Consider the following 14,513-nt stretch of genomic DNA (forward strand, 5'->3'; position numbering starts at 1 on the left):
CTCTTATTGACCCAATAACACCTAACTGGGCCAACACTGAGTAACTGAAGGTTGATAAGTTTGTTCTTGCACTGTGTGTGTGCGCGTGTGTGTGTGTGCTTGTGTGTGTGTGTGTGTGTGTGTGTGTGTGTGTGTCTGTAATGTTCATTCTTTTTGATTGATAATGTGTCTCCAGGATCATGACAGAAATGACATCAATAGCTGCCATCATGGCACAAAACAAAACAACACTTATTTTCACATAAGTCATTTTTATCACCACTGCACAGCCTAATTATCCAGTTCAAGTGGTTGGATGAATCTTCTATAAAAGCTATAACAGTTTATCTAAAGCTGTTAACCAATTCAATTACTTGCTTGCTTGCTTTATCTATCAAAAACTTCACTACATTAAATGCAATTATAAATTAATTTTTAAAACTAAAACACTAATTTCTATTTTTTGAATTATCCCTCCAGATATTGGGCCAGAGATTAATGCACGGTATATGGTAAAATGGTATACCATGTATTAAAATAATAAATAAATAAACATAGAAAAACACAATTCATCCTAATCATTTTGACATTTTTGAATGCAAAAACAAACAATGCCAATAGAGTCCAGCGCTGAAACATACATGAGCAATAGGTCTTTTTGTTATCTTAAGTATTACTGAAATTGAATACCCTCACTTTATTACATTTTCGAGCAAAAATACAAGTCTACATTGTTTAGACTGTCAGTGTATGCATATATTATTCTAAAAAGAAACCATTTAAGTAAACTATCTTCTAACAGAATTTCCCTTGCTTTCATTAGAGTACATTTCAGCTGAATACTTCCACTTTTAAATAAGTAAGGTGTTGATGTACTATACTGAATATACATTCCTGCAAGTCTTATTTCCTCAGTACTGTTCCTGTTTTGTTAGAATCAAATTTAAGTTATAGTGTCAAGAACACTCATTTTCAACCCAGGCCTTTATTTCAGTCTTTACAATATATATCAACTAAAGATATGCATTCTTGTTTGAAAGCAGCCCACATTGAGAAGCTGGTAATGAAATCCAGATCTATGACTGAAAGGATTCACCATTTGTTTAAAAGCCTTGCTCTTTTTTTTTTTTATTAACCCTGAAACAAAAAATTATCCTTACCAAGCCCTCATAATTAGAACAACTGACACACAGTTTTTTACAGGTTCCAAAAATGTAGTCAGTGAGTGTTTATCATTTTGGCATTTTAGCATTAACATTCATTCCAAGGTTGATTTAATTATGTTTATCTGGCAATCTATTCAGACCTTTCGTTCTATTTAAAGTAAAATCCTGTATTACATATCTCTGTTTCCAGTTGTAACTAATGTATTGCTAATTTTGCATCTCACTGTGCTAATTTTGCATCTCACTTTGCATCTCACTGCATCTCACTCATTCATTACTATCAGCCGCAGTATACAGCAAGCACTTTTTCTATTTTATTCATCCAACATCCTTTTAAACCGTTGCAACATCAGTTTTTAAAATTAGAGTGAATGAAATTGAAATGGTTACCAACCCAGCATTTTTTTAACGGTTTGCTTAATCTTTCTGCTTATTTTGATCAAATATATTGAACATGTACAGTCATGTAAAAAAGAAAGCACACCCCCTGAGCTATATTTTTTACATATCAGGACATAATAAAAATGCTCTGTGTAACTTCAACACTCTCATCATAGTAATGGAATTATGGCCCACTCTTATTTACACTGTTGCTTGAGTTTATTGAGGATTGTAGGTATTTGTATATGCACTGCTCTCTTAAGGGCCTGATAAAGCATTTCAAACTGAGCCACTGCAACACCTCGATTCTCTTCTTTTCCAGCCATTACAGTATGTTGAAGAATTACTGAAGCGCTTAAGATCATTGCCCTGTTGCATGACTTAACTTCAGCCAAACTTTAGCTGTTTAACAGATGGTCTCATATTTGACTCTAGAATACTTTGGTCTTCAGAAGAGTTCATGGTATACTCAATAATTACAAGGTGCCCAATTTCTGTGGCTTCAAAACAAGCCAAAATCATCACCCCCTCCCCCACCATGCTTGACAGTTGGTATGAGGTGTTTTTGCTGATATGCTGTGTTTGCTTTTTGACAGACGTGTTGCTCTGCCGAATGACTAAACATTTCCCCATTTGGAAAAAAAGGACATTGTTTCAAAAGTCTTGCAAATCTAATCCATGCTGTCATGTTCTTTTGAGAGAGAATTGGCTTTCTAGCGGCAACCCTTCCCTACAAACCATACTTGTTCAGATTTTTTTCAGTTCAGTTTTATTGTTCTTTCATGAACTTTGACATTTACTATGCTTAATGCTAACTAAAGCCCACTGAGTCTTTGATAACTGAGGTAACTTAGGTTTTTTCCAATTTCTCTGAGTATTGCACTGTCTGACCTTGGGGTGAATTTTCTGGGATTTCCACTCCTGGGAAAGTCTTTAATGTTTTCCAGGGGTGCATTGTTTGGAAACTGCCTTATAACGTTTCTCAGTTTGATGGGCAGCAACAATTGTTTCTATAAAATAGTGCTAATGTTTTTTCCTTTTTGGCCTTGTGTTAATACACACCTGTATGTTCCAGAAACACAAACTGCTAAAACTTGGGCTTTTATTGAGGTGGTCACACTTGCTGATTTAAAAAGTTGCTGATTTTAAAAAGTTTAGCAAGAATATTGCTAATATAATAATATAATGTTTAGAATATGATGCTGAAGATAATCTAATTCTCAAGTAAAGTTTCGGATAATTAAATTGTGACTGAAATAGTATTGTTTCTGGTCAGTTTGAATTTGAGGGGAGAAGCATTAATTTCTTAATCTGCTAATAACGTTGCTCTGCCCCCTTGAAGTGTTGAAGGCAATGCTCTCATTCTTTGTTTAGCAAAGCCTTCTCTGCTGGCCTAAACTATCAAAGCTATCAAAAGCACTGACCTACATTTACAACCTAAATTCTAATATTTGTTCTATAAAATTGTGTTAATGTATTCCCCAAAGTTTATTTCTCTTTCATTTGTAGTGTTTCTCTTGGCTGCACTGCTTCCAGTACGTGTATGTGGATGTTGTCCAATCAGATTTCAGCCTCTATGTGCTGCCATGTAAATTTAACCTTCAACGTCTGTACTGCTGGCATTTTTTACCATAGTCACCTTAAGAAATAGCTCTGTTTCTTTAACCAATCAGATTTCAAATTCTCCTCACAGAATAGCATCAGCATTTTACATCCTCTGATTGGTTGGTCAGAGGGAAACTGTTACAGCCAAGTTCAACTACAGGGAGTGCAGAATTATTAGGCAAGTTGTATTTTTGAGGATTAATTTTATTTGAGGATTTAATTTGAACAACAACCATGTTCTCAATGAACACAAAAAACTCATTAATATCAAAGCTGAATATTTTTGGAAGTAGTTTTTAGTTTTAGCTATTTTAGGGGGATATCTGTGTGTGCAGGTGACTATTACTGTGCATAATTATTAGGCAACAACAAAAACAAATTCATACCCATTTCAATTATTTATTTTACCAGTGAAACCAATATAACATCTCAACATTCACAAATATACATTTCTGACATTCAAAACCAAACAAAACAAATCAGTGACCAATATAGCCACCTTTCTTTGCAAGGACACTCAAAAGCCTGCCATCCATGGATTCTGTCAGTGTTTTGATCTGTTCACCATCAACATTGCGTGCAGCAGCAACCACAGCCTCCCAGACACTGTTCAGAGAGGTGTACTGTTTTCCTCCTTGTAAATCGCACATTTGATGATGGACCACAGGTTCTCAATGGGGTTCAGATCAGGTGAACAAGGAGGCCATATCATTAGATTTTCTTCTTTTATACCCTTTCTTGCCAGCCACGCTGTGGAGTACTTGGACGGTGTGATGGAGCATTGTCCTGCATGAAAATCATGTTTTTCTTGAAGGATGCAGACTTCTTCCTGTACCACTGCTTGAAGAAGGTGTCTTCCAGAAACTGGCAGTAGGACTGGGAGTTCAGCTTGACTCCATCCTCAACCCGAAAAGGCCCCACAAGCTCATCTTTGATGATACCAGCCCAAACCAGTACTCCACCTCCACCTTGCTGGCGCCTGAGTCGGACTGGAGCTCTCTGCCCTTTACCAATCCAGCCACGGGCCCATCCATCTGGCCCATCAAGACTCACTCTCATTTCATCAGTCCATAAAACCTTAGAAAATCAGTCTTGAGATATTTCTTGGCCCAGTCTTGACGTTTCAGCTTGTGTGTCTTGTTCAGTGGTGGTCGACTTTCTGCCTTTCTTACCTTGGCCATGTCTCTGAGTATTGCACACCTTGTGCTTTTGGGCACTCCAGTGATGTTGCAGCTCTGAAATATGGCCAAACTGGTGGCAAGTGGCATCTTGGCAGCTGCACGCTTGACTTTTCTCAGTTCACGGGCAGTTATTTTGCGCCTTGGTTTTTCCACACGCTTCTTGCGACCCTGTTGACTATTTTGAATGAAACGCTTGATTGTTCGATGATCACGCTTCAGAAGCTTGGCTATTTTAAGACTGCTGCATCCCTCTGCAATATATCTCACTATTTTTGGCTTTTCTGAGCCTGTCAAGTCCTTCTTTTGACCCATTTTGCCAAAGGAAAGGAAGTTGCCTAATAATTATGCACACCTGATATAGGGTGTTGATGTCATTAGACCACACCCCTTCTCATTACAGAGATGCACATCACCTAATATGCTTAATTGGTAGTAGGCTTTCCAGCCTATACAGCTTGGAGTAAGACAACATGCATAACGAGGATGATGTGGTCAAAATACTCATTTGCCTAATAATTCTGCACTCCCTGTATATATGGTCTGAAGCTATTTCAGACCATTATCTAATCTCGTTTAAAATTTGCCTAAGTCATTGCATTTCTATGTCACCAAGTTACCGTGTTAAGCGTACTTTCACGTCAGCTACAGCAGCGCGTTTTATTAATAATCTTCCCGAAATTACGATATTAGATAGATCTCCGTCAGACCCCGCAGAGCTCGACTGGGCCACTGAACATCTAGAAACAACGTTACGTTACACTCTAGATGATGTAGCTCCCCTTAAGACCAAAATGATCAGGGAGAAAAAATTAGCACAGTGGTATAATGATCATACGCGCACCTTAAAACAGAACACTCGAAAATTAGAACGTAAATGGCGTCAAACAAAATTAACAGTATTTCAAATAGCATGGAAGGAGAGCCTCCTAAATTATAGAAAATCTGTTAGTGCTGCCAGATCAGCATATTTCTCCACCCTCATAGAAAATAACAAGCATAATCCTAGATTTTTATTCAGCACGTCAGGCAAAAAAAATCCAGACGGTTAATATAAATCCAAATTATTTTACAAGTAACCCTGTAGACAGCAGTGTAATTATAACGGACAATCAACTACAAAGCTTCACTCCTATTCATGAGAATGACTTAATTTCATTAATCTCCTCATCAAAACCATCAACCTGCATTCTCGATCCCTTGCCTACTAGTTTCTTTAAACAGATAACTCCAGAGGTAATCAAACCTGTTTTAAAAATAATTAACTCTTCCATTAGCACTGGTTATGTACCTAAATCCTTCAAACTGGCAGTTATCCAACCCCTTATTAAGAAACCTGACCTTGACCCATGTCAGTTGTCCAACTACAGACCGATATCAAATCTCCCCTTTATATCCAAAATTTTAGAAAAGGTTGTAGCACAGCAGTTATGCTCACATCTGCTTATGAATAACATTTTGAAATGTATCAGTCAGGATTTCGGCCTCATCATAGCACAGAGACGGCGCTAGTTAAGGTGGTAAATGACCTGTTATTGGCCTCTGATCAGGGTTTTGTCTCCTTACTTGTTTTGCTCGACCTTAGTGCAGCTTTTGACACCATTGATCACACTATACTGCTTGCTAGACTTGAGAACGTTGTAGGAATAAAGGGAACAGCTCTCTTGGCTCAGGTCTTATTTGACTGATCGCTATCAGTTTGTGGATGTAAATGGTGAGTTCTCCACACTCTATGAGGTAAAGCTCTTTATATATGCTGCCTCTTGGTGAAATCATTCATAAACATGGGATTCGCTTCCATTGCTATGCTGATGACACACAGCTGTATATTTCAGCAAAGCCAGATGAGCTAGATCAGCTTAACAATGTTGAGAAGTGTGTAAAGGACATTAGACAGTGGATGCTTAATAACTTTTTTCTGCTCAACTCAGATAAGACGGAAGTACTTTTACTAGGACCACATGCAGCTAGAAATAAACTTTCCGATTATGTAGCATCTCTGGATGGTGTTTCTGTTTCAGCATGTACGGCTGTCAAAGACCTTGGTGTGATTATTGACCCGAGTCTTTCCTTTGAGTCTCACGTGAATAATATCACCAGAATCGCCTTCTTTCACCTTAGAAATATTGCTAAGATTAGAAATATGATGTCGTTACAGGATGCAGAAAAACTAGTTCATGCTTTTGTTACTTCTAGATTAGACTACTGTAACGCTTTACTGTCTGGGTGTGCGAGTAAGTGCATAAATAAGCTTCAGTTAGTCCAGAATGCAGCAGCAAGGGTCCTCACTAGATCTAGGAAATATGACCACATCACCCCTGTTTTAATCAGTCTACACTGGCTCCCAATCAAATCTCGCATTGATTATAAAATATTACTACTGACGTATAAAGCACTTAACGGTCTCGCACCGCAGTATCTGAGTGAACTTCTGTACCAGTATGATCCTCCACGCCTACTTAGATCAAAAGGTGCTGGCTATCTGTTGGTTCCTCAAATAATGAAGACTACAGCAGGGGGCAGATCTTTCTCTTATAAAGCCCCACAGTTATGGAACAGCCTTCCAATCAGTGTTCGGGACTCAGACACAGTCTCAGTGTTCAAGTCGAGGTTGAAAACATATTTATTTAGTCAAGCCTTTTATCAGTAGATTTTTCTTAGGTAAAGGCACAGATCTGGAGGGAACATGGATATAGAGTGTTTGGTGAACTGGTATATTTGTATGCTGTCGTCCCTCACATTCACACGTTCACTCAGGTTTGTTGACGGTGGTGTGGTGGGTCGCCTCTTATCCCAGAGATCCCTCATGTCTGTGTTACCTTCTGGTTCTCCCTTTTAGTTATGCTGCCATAGCGAGTCTTGCCGGAGTCCAAACTGCACAGTGACATTAACTTTCATACACCAATAGTTACACTTAATAATCCATATCCTTCTCTTCCCGTCACTCTCTCTCTCTCTCTCTCTCTCTCTCGGTCGAGTTAAACATGCTCCTGAGGCTCCAGTGACCACTGTTCCTGCCCCTCTCCTCCGTGGATCTTCACACTTCTGTGCAGCTTGGGACGGTCTCTCATCAACACCTTGGGTGGTTCCATATAATTCCGGAGTAGAACGGGTGCTTTTGAGGACGGATTGGACTGTAGTTGGTTTTGGCGGTCTGCTGCACTGACTCGGGAGTGCAGTTTGCTTCTGATCATCATCACTGTACCCCGCAACTTTGTATATATGCTTCAAATGGACATTTGGTGCAACCCAGATGAGGATGGGTTCCCTCTTGAGTCTAGTTCCTCTCAAGGTTTCTTCCTTATGCCATCTCGGGGAGTTTTTCCTTGCCACAGTTGCTCATCAGGGACAAACATACTTACAAAGAACATATTTACATTTAATCACCACATTATCTGTGAAAGCTGCTTTGAGACAATGTTCAATGTTAAAAGCGCTATACAAATAAAAATGAATTGAATTGAATTAAACTATATATAAAACACATCTGTAGCACTCTGCACACATTAATACACCTGCGTTAGACTTTTTTATGCCTACGGAGTAAAAGAAATTGATTTGGTATCGGACATACTTAAAAATACATTTTCAAGAAAAGCTAGACATCGTGAGGAGAGGTCGGCCAACCCCGAAGCAAGCTAGCTTGTCTCAGCCTGAGAAAGGGTTTGTATGCCACTTCCAGACCAGTGAATACAAGCAGTACCACTGGCTTACAGCCTCTAAGGAGCGGTGCAAATTATGAGTCTGCATCTCTGGTGATTAGGTTGTATTTTGTTAACATTTTTATGTTTTTGTTATTAGACAAATATTGATTCTGAACTGCTCCAGATGATGTAGGTGTCACAGTTGTGGTGCTTCTGTAGGGGTTTGGAGTTGTCTTAACTGGGTTTCTTGCTTTAGTAAAATGGTTTTCACCCTCCATATGTGAAATACCTCTCTCTCTGTATTGTCATGCGTTGTTGTATTGAGTTTTTGTATAGTATTGAGGTTTCTTATAATTGCGACATGATAGTGGTATTAAGAGGTGGATTAAGTCAGGTAAGTCCTCACTGAAGGCCCAGGTACCAAATGCACCGCCCGTCACTGGTTCCAGCTCCTTGCTTCACTAAGGATGTTTCTTGCCCTTCTGCCGAGCCAAGGATGCATTTAAAGTTAAAGGCCTTGCTATTGGCATCATTCCATCTCCCCGCTCCACCTTCCCACTTCACCAATTATGCCATTCTGTCTCTTTGCTTGGCTGAGGATGACTCTTCATTACTCGGCTGAGGATATCGCGCCACCTCCTTGTTTAATCAAGGACTTAGCTTCTCCCCCTGTGGTGTGGTCAGTGTTCAAATTGAGTCAAGTCTTATGGGAGGGGTCTCCAGTTGTTGTGTAATTCATATATTTATTACTAAAATAATCTTGGGGACCCAAGTTACTACCACTTGGCTGGTAATTGCTCTCTTAATGTTTCTCTTTATAGTAAAGGTATAGTTTTTCTTATACTTAATGAATATTGGTTTACTTTTTGGGAAACAATTAAAACATATTAAAATTTGTTGTGGATTTTTGTCGTTATCTGATATTACTTGCTCATTTATAGAAGTTGCTGACGACTTGCACTTTGGTAAATTACCACAATGCCACAATAGTATATACTGCCACAATGACATATTACATCATACCATTTAATATCATTACAAGAACTTTAGAGTCTAAAAGTCTTGAAACATGGAAAATACAGAATATTCTATTAATATACTAAGGTGGGTTGAGGGAAAGTAGACCTAAGCAGATTTAACATCAAATTGATCTTTATTACAGCATCTGAGTGAAATACAACATCAAAGACTTGCAAAGACAACTCTTTTTCCAGTGGTGTTTACCAAATGTGGAAAATTTTCCTACAAAAAAAAGACAATCAAAGATGAACCTAATTAAACGAGTGCTTACACTTTTCTAAGCTGTAGGACATTTTCTTTTTTTTTTCAGCAGCACTGAGTGATAGCACTGAGTGAAAGAGGCTGGTAGGAACTGCCCTCTCCCAGGATACAAGGACTCCATGCAGAGGTGGGCAGAGCTCTATAAGATATGCGGGACACATCAGCACCTCCTGATTTACTACTCCCCTGTTCTTGAACTCTTAGAAACTGAGCATGTATGTATGTTTGTATGTGAATGTGAGAAAATGAGAAAGAAGCAAAAGTTACAAACATACTGTGTGAAAATCTCAGTTCTGCTGTATGTCTTATATGAGCAGTAACAGAAGAAAGTTCCTCAAGTTTGGACTGAATTCAAAAATGAGTTACACACATGCAATTAGAAGTTATTATCCAGTATTCAGACCTCATGTGTAACTTTGGATGTTGACTGTCTTGCAAAATCATAATGTGTCACTCTCAAATTCATGTTTCATATTTTGGCCCTGCAAAAAAAAAAAAGTCTAAAAATGCTGGGTTGCTTTTGCAACTCAGTTACTGGGTTTAGCTTTAGGTAGTTTGATTTCCATGCCATTGGAAACTTCCCGTTCATTACATGTATCATTTCGTTTATTTTTACATTGCATTTTTTTTTTTAGGTTGCACTGCATTGCATAGAATAGAAAGCAAGTGCTAAAACAATGTATGGCAAGTTCTTGTGTTTAATGGCAGGGGTATAGGAAAACTTTGTCTCCTTGTCTCTGAAATCCTCTCTTTGGACAGGTGAAATACATGCAGGCTATTTTAAATCTGAAAGGTATATAGGAGAAATTCCTACATTAATAGAGTAGACAGTAGATTTTTTGGGACCCTATCTTTTGAAAGTAACTTACCAACATTGAAAATGACTCTTTGACCATTAGAGCAATGTTTCAAATCCAGTACTGATTAGGGGTTAAAATTTAACAGCAAGTTAACTTAAGCTTTGGTACTCTACACTGCAAAATATACCTTAATTTACTGGCAGCCAAGTTAATTGTCATACTCAGCGACCCAACAAGTCAAAGCATTAACTATTAAAGTGCACCACAACTACCTTAACACCCTTTCAGGGATTTAATCCTCTTCATAACTTCACAAATTAGCTTGCTCTAAAAGGTGAATTTCAGTATATTTTATTAAAATAATCACTAAAATAAAAATAACAAATTTTCAAACTTCAACAGAGAATTTCTATCATTCTTAACCTGCTAAAGAGATTTTGTTTTCTGGGATTTTTTTATGTAAACCAGTGCACTTTTTTTTTTTCAATTACAATGACGATCAAATTCAATTAAAAATTCAATTATTGCTATATTGTAATATTCTTACAGTCATGTTGATTGTTAAGTATGTTTCTTTGCATATTAAATACAAATGTGATACAGATAATTAAGCATTTAACAGATTCTTTTCAATCAAAGTTTTACTATATCATTGTCATAATAATACATAACTGGGTAAATCTTTGTACTACAGTTGTTTCCTACAGTTTCATTTCAGCTGGCTTTAACATGAAGAAAAGTACATGCATTATGATCAGTGTCAAATGAGCCACAAATCGCTTAATGGATTACTGTTTCTGATTGAAGTCCAAAAGATTTAAGCTCTTTCTTTGTTATTGGATTGAAAGGCTTTAGACTGAATCATTACTCATGTATGTTAAAGCTGAATCAGAGTTCTGTGGTGCCTGTTAATAATTACGCCTCTAGTCTCCGGATCCTTATATTTCCTTGGGTGTCTGGTGAAATGCCCAAAGTAAAATAAGACAAGAGGATTGTGTGGCTTGGCTCAAGATGAATTTCAAACAAGGAAAATCTTCACATTAGGAATGAATCAATCTGGGTCTGGTTTCTTTGGCTTCATTTTTTGTTTTAATGCCTGTAAAATTTACTGACACTATATACTGTAAACATACTTCTGGATGTGAAATATAGCACTGGAGTAAAGATAAGAAGATGGAAAGCTTTTTAACATGGTTTTGATTAATTGTAAGAAATTTTGTTCAAACTTCAAACTTTTATATTAGAATTCAATGTATCTTAATCAAAAGTGTTAAGTGTATTTTCTAAAATACATAAAATAACAAATTAATGGTTTTAAATTGTTAACAACTGTCGAGGTTATAGATTATCCTGTGATGACCAGTGTTTATTGTAGTGGATGTGTATACTGTATACTGCATGTATATGTGAGTGTCTCATGACATAGTTGCTACTTACATTAACCTGTTTTATTTCTTTTCAAAAGTTATATTTCACTAAGAATCTTATACAAGGCACTATTTGTCCCCAGAGCTATTTAACTGCATGTAATATCTGTGTGTTACTGAACAGCTGTAATGCTGTAAAACATTGACCCTGAGTTTCCAGCTCCCATTTCTACCTAGCACAATCATTCCAAGTCTGGCAAAATCTGACCTCAGTCATGCTGGGGAGTGAGAAAGGAAGATAAATACAAGTGGGAAAGTGATGTACTGTATTAGTGTATTACTGTACTGTATCAACTCACTCCCTCTTTTGTGTCACTGAAGTCCACAATGACAGCAGGAAATAGGCACTCTTTATAACGCCTGCAGCAAGCTGTTCCTATTGTGTATTCTCCTGAACACTGTACAGACTTCAACCTTTTATCCTTTATCCTTTTATATATATATATATATATATATATATATATATATATATATATATATATATATATATATATATATATATATATATAATAACATCAAGATACATCATGCAGATGCACTGGGACACATTATCAGTGATGTATCCAGGGGTCATTGAGTGTTTCAGGTCTTTCAACATCAGACACCCTCTTCCAGGTGACCCAGCCAGTCCCAGTAGCAATTGTCCACGGTTCTGCCCTCTTATTCCAAAGCCATTTAGTGGCTTTCTCTGCGGATTCAGTTGCAGTTCTAATTGCTTTCCTCTTTGCCTTCCCAGTGATGCCTAGCAGTGTAAGTACTTTGCAGATTGAATGCCCTGCATGGCCCACCTCCAATGGCTCACTTCCATATGAGACAATAATCAGGTCTGTACGAAGCTGTGTAGATGTTATTCTGCTAGGGATCTTTAGCTGTTTATCAAGATCCACCTGCAATTGCCAGTCTGTAGCAGAAGTAAGAAGACCAGACTTGACTCTGTATTGTGGTGGGCCTTCTCTCCGTCTCTTAAAAACTGGATGGTCTTTGGCTTGTGGTGGCCTTTGTTGGCATTAATGGCTATGGTTAAGCAACTGCCTTAGGCACTTGGTCATGGCGCCACTGATAGCGGGCTCTCCAAGGGCTTTTAGGCAGCTGCTAAGAAGATGTTCTAGCGATCAACCTTCCTGAACAAAAGGGACAGGAAGGTGTCTCACATTTACCCCAGAGGTGGAGGTTTGCTGGACTTAGTAAGACATCATAGATGGTTTGGACTAAGAACCTGATACAATAGAAATCTTCTTACCAAATATCAGCCCAGGTGATCTTACGCTGCCGATCATTAACCCACCTAGTCCTAGTTCCTTGTTGTCCCAATCCCACCATCCAGTTAGCTCTTTCTTCATCTACACCTGCCTGCACTTCCTGCTAAACAAAATGTTCATGTTCTTTACTTTAAGCATTGTCAATTCTCACGACCGGGAAGTAGCCAAAGCCTGCATGTCCTGTTGCTATTGGCCCCCACCCGTGCCTTGTGCCTCAACCGTGACTCAGCCACTAGCGATTTCTTTGTGCTCCATTTCCTACCTGTGTGCACCTGTATTCTAGCTGTTGCCACCTTGGGATCCCTAGACTCTTAGTACTGCCATGCTCCCTGTGTTCTTGACACCATGAACTCTTCCATAAGACTACTTATCGGGAGGTGCAGAATATTACTTGTGCTATAAAATGCAGCACTGCTCAGGCTTTGTTGTCAACCAAGCCACCATCACAGGTAGCTGCTCATTCTTCTCTCCAGGGCCTCAGTCATTGTTATTGGCACTTCGTACACTAGCAAAGGCTACTGGATCCAGGGCGGGATACTATGCTGATAAATCCAGGACTTAAACTTCCCTGGAAGACCTAATTTATTCACCTTACTGAGCCAAACCTCGAGCTCCTTACTGGCTTTCTGGAAAGAAGCAGAATCAAGAACCAAGGCTCTTAACTGGCTGTTCATCCAACAAAAAAAAAAGTTGTACACTTGTACACATACATATATACTGTATATATATATATATATATATATATATATATATATATATATATATATATATATATATATATACAGTCAACCCCAGATGATTTGCAGTTCATTTGGAACCTAACTAACAGCAAGTTGTGAATTATCTAAAAAATTTGTGGGAATCCGCAGGAGGAACGAATGTTTAGGGACATTTGGAATGACATTTTAAACTATGCTTTCACTAACAAATTTCATTAAAAAAATTTCCAAACACATTATTGTATTAAAGTGACATCATGTCTAGATGAATTCTCTAAGGTAACATATGGGCTGCATGGGGGTGTGTCCCGCAGATTTTCAGAACTTGTGGAGGGTCTTAGAACATTCTTTTGGCTTCTCCCTTTAGGGGTCGCCACAGTGGATCCTCTGCATGTTTGATTTGGCACTCATAATGTATTAATGTCATAATGTTATGCTGTATATATATTTTTTTGGAATAAGGCTGATTTTGGAATAAGGCTGTAACATAACATAAAATGTGGAAAAAGTGAAGCTCTGTAAACATACTCTAAATAACCAGGACGCCAAACAGAATTTGTATTTTTATATTTAAATTTGCTGTTACTACACGAACAGTTTAAATTGCCGGATGTGTGCATCAAGATGGATTTTGGTGCTTGATTTGAGACTTTGCGTATCAGTAAAAAAATTTTATTTTTATATGTATTTTTCGTTGGAGTTTAGGATGTGAATAAATGTGTGTGCTGTTTTAAAAATGTGTGTGCTGTGTTGAAAGTTTTAATTGTGCTTCCATTTATATTGTTTAAAAATGGTCTGAACTAATCGTGCCGTTAAAATTAATTCGAATGAATGTGTTTTATATATATATATATATATATATATATATATATATATATATATATATATATATATATATATATATATATATATATATATATATATATATATATATATATATATATATATATATATATATAAACACATTCATTCAAATTAATTTTAACAGTATATATATATATCCATAGAATTAGAAGTGGAAGCAAGATTATAACAAAAAAGATCATTGCCAAATATCCAAACTATTCCCAATTT

The sequence above is a fragment of the Silurus meridionalis genome, chromosome 11 (assembly GCF_014805685.1).
Source record: "Silurus meridionalis isolate SWU-2019-XX chromosome 11, ASM1480568v1, whole genome shotgun sequence".
In the NCBI taxonomy this organism is placed as follows: Eukaryota; Metazoa; Chordata; class Actinopteri; order Siluriformes; family Siluridae; genus Silurus; species Silurus meridionalis.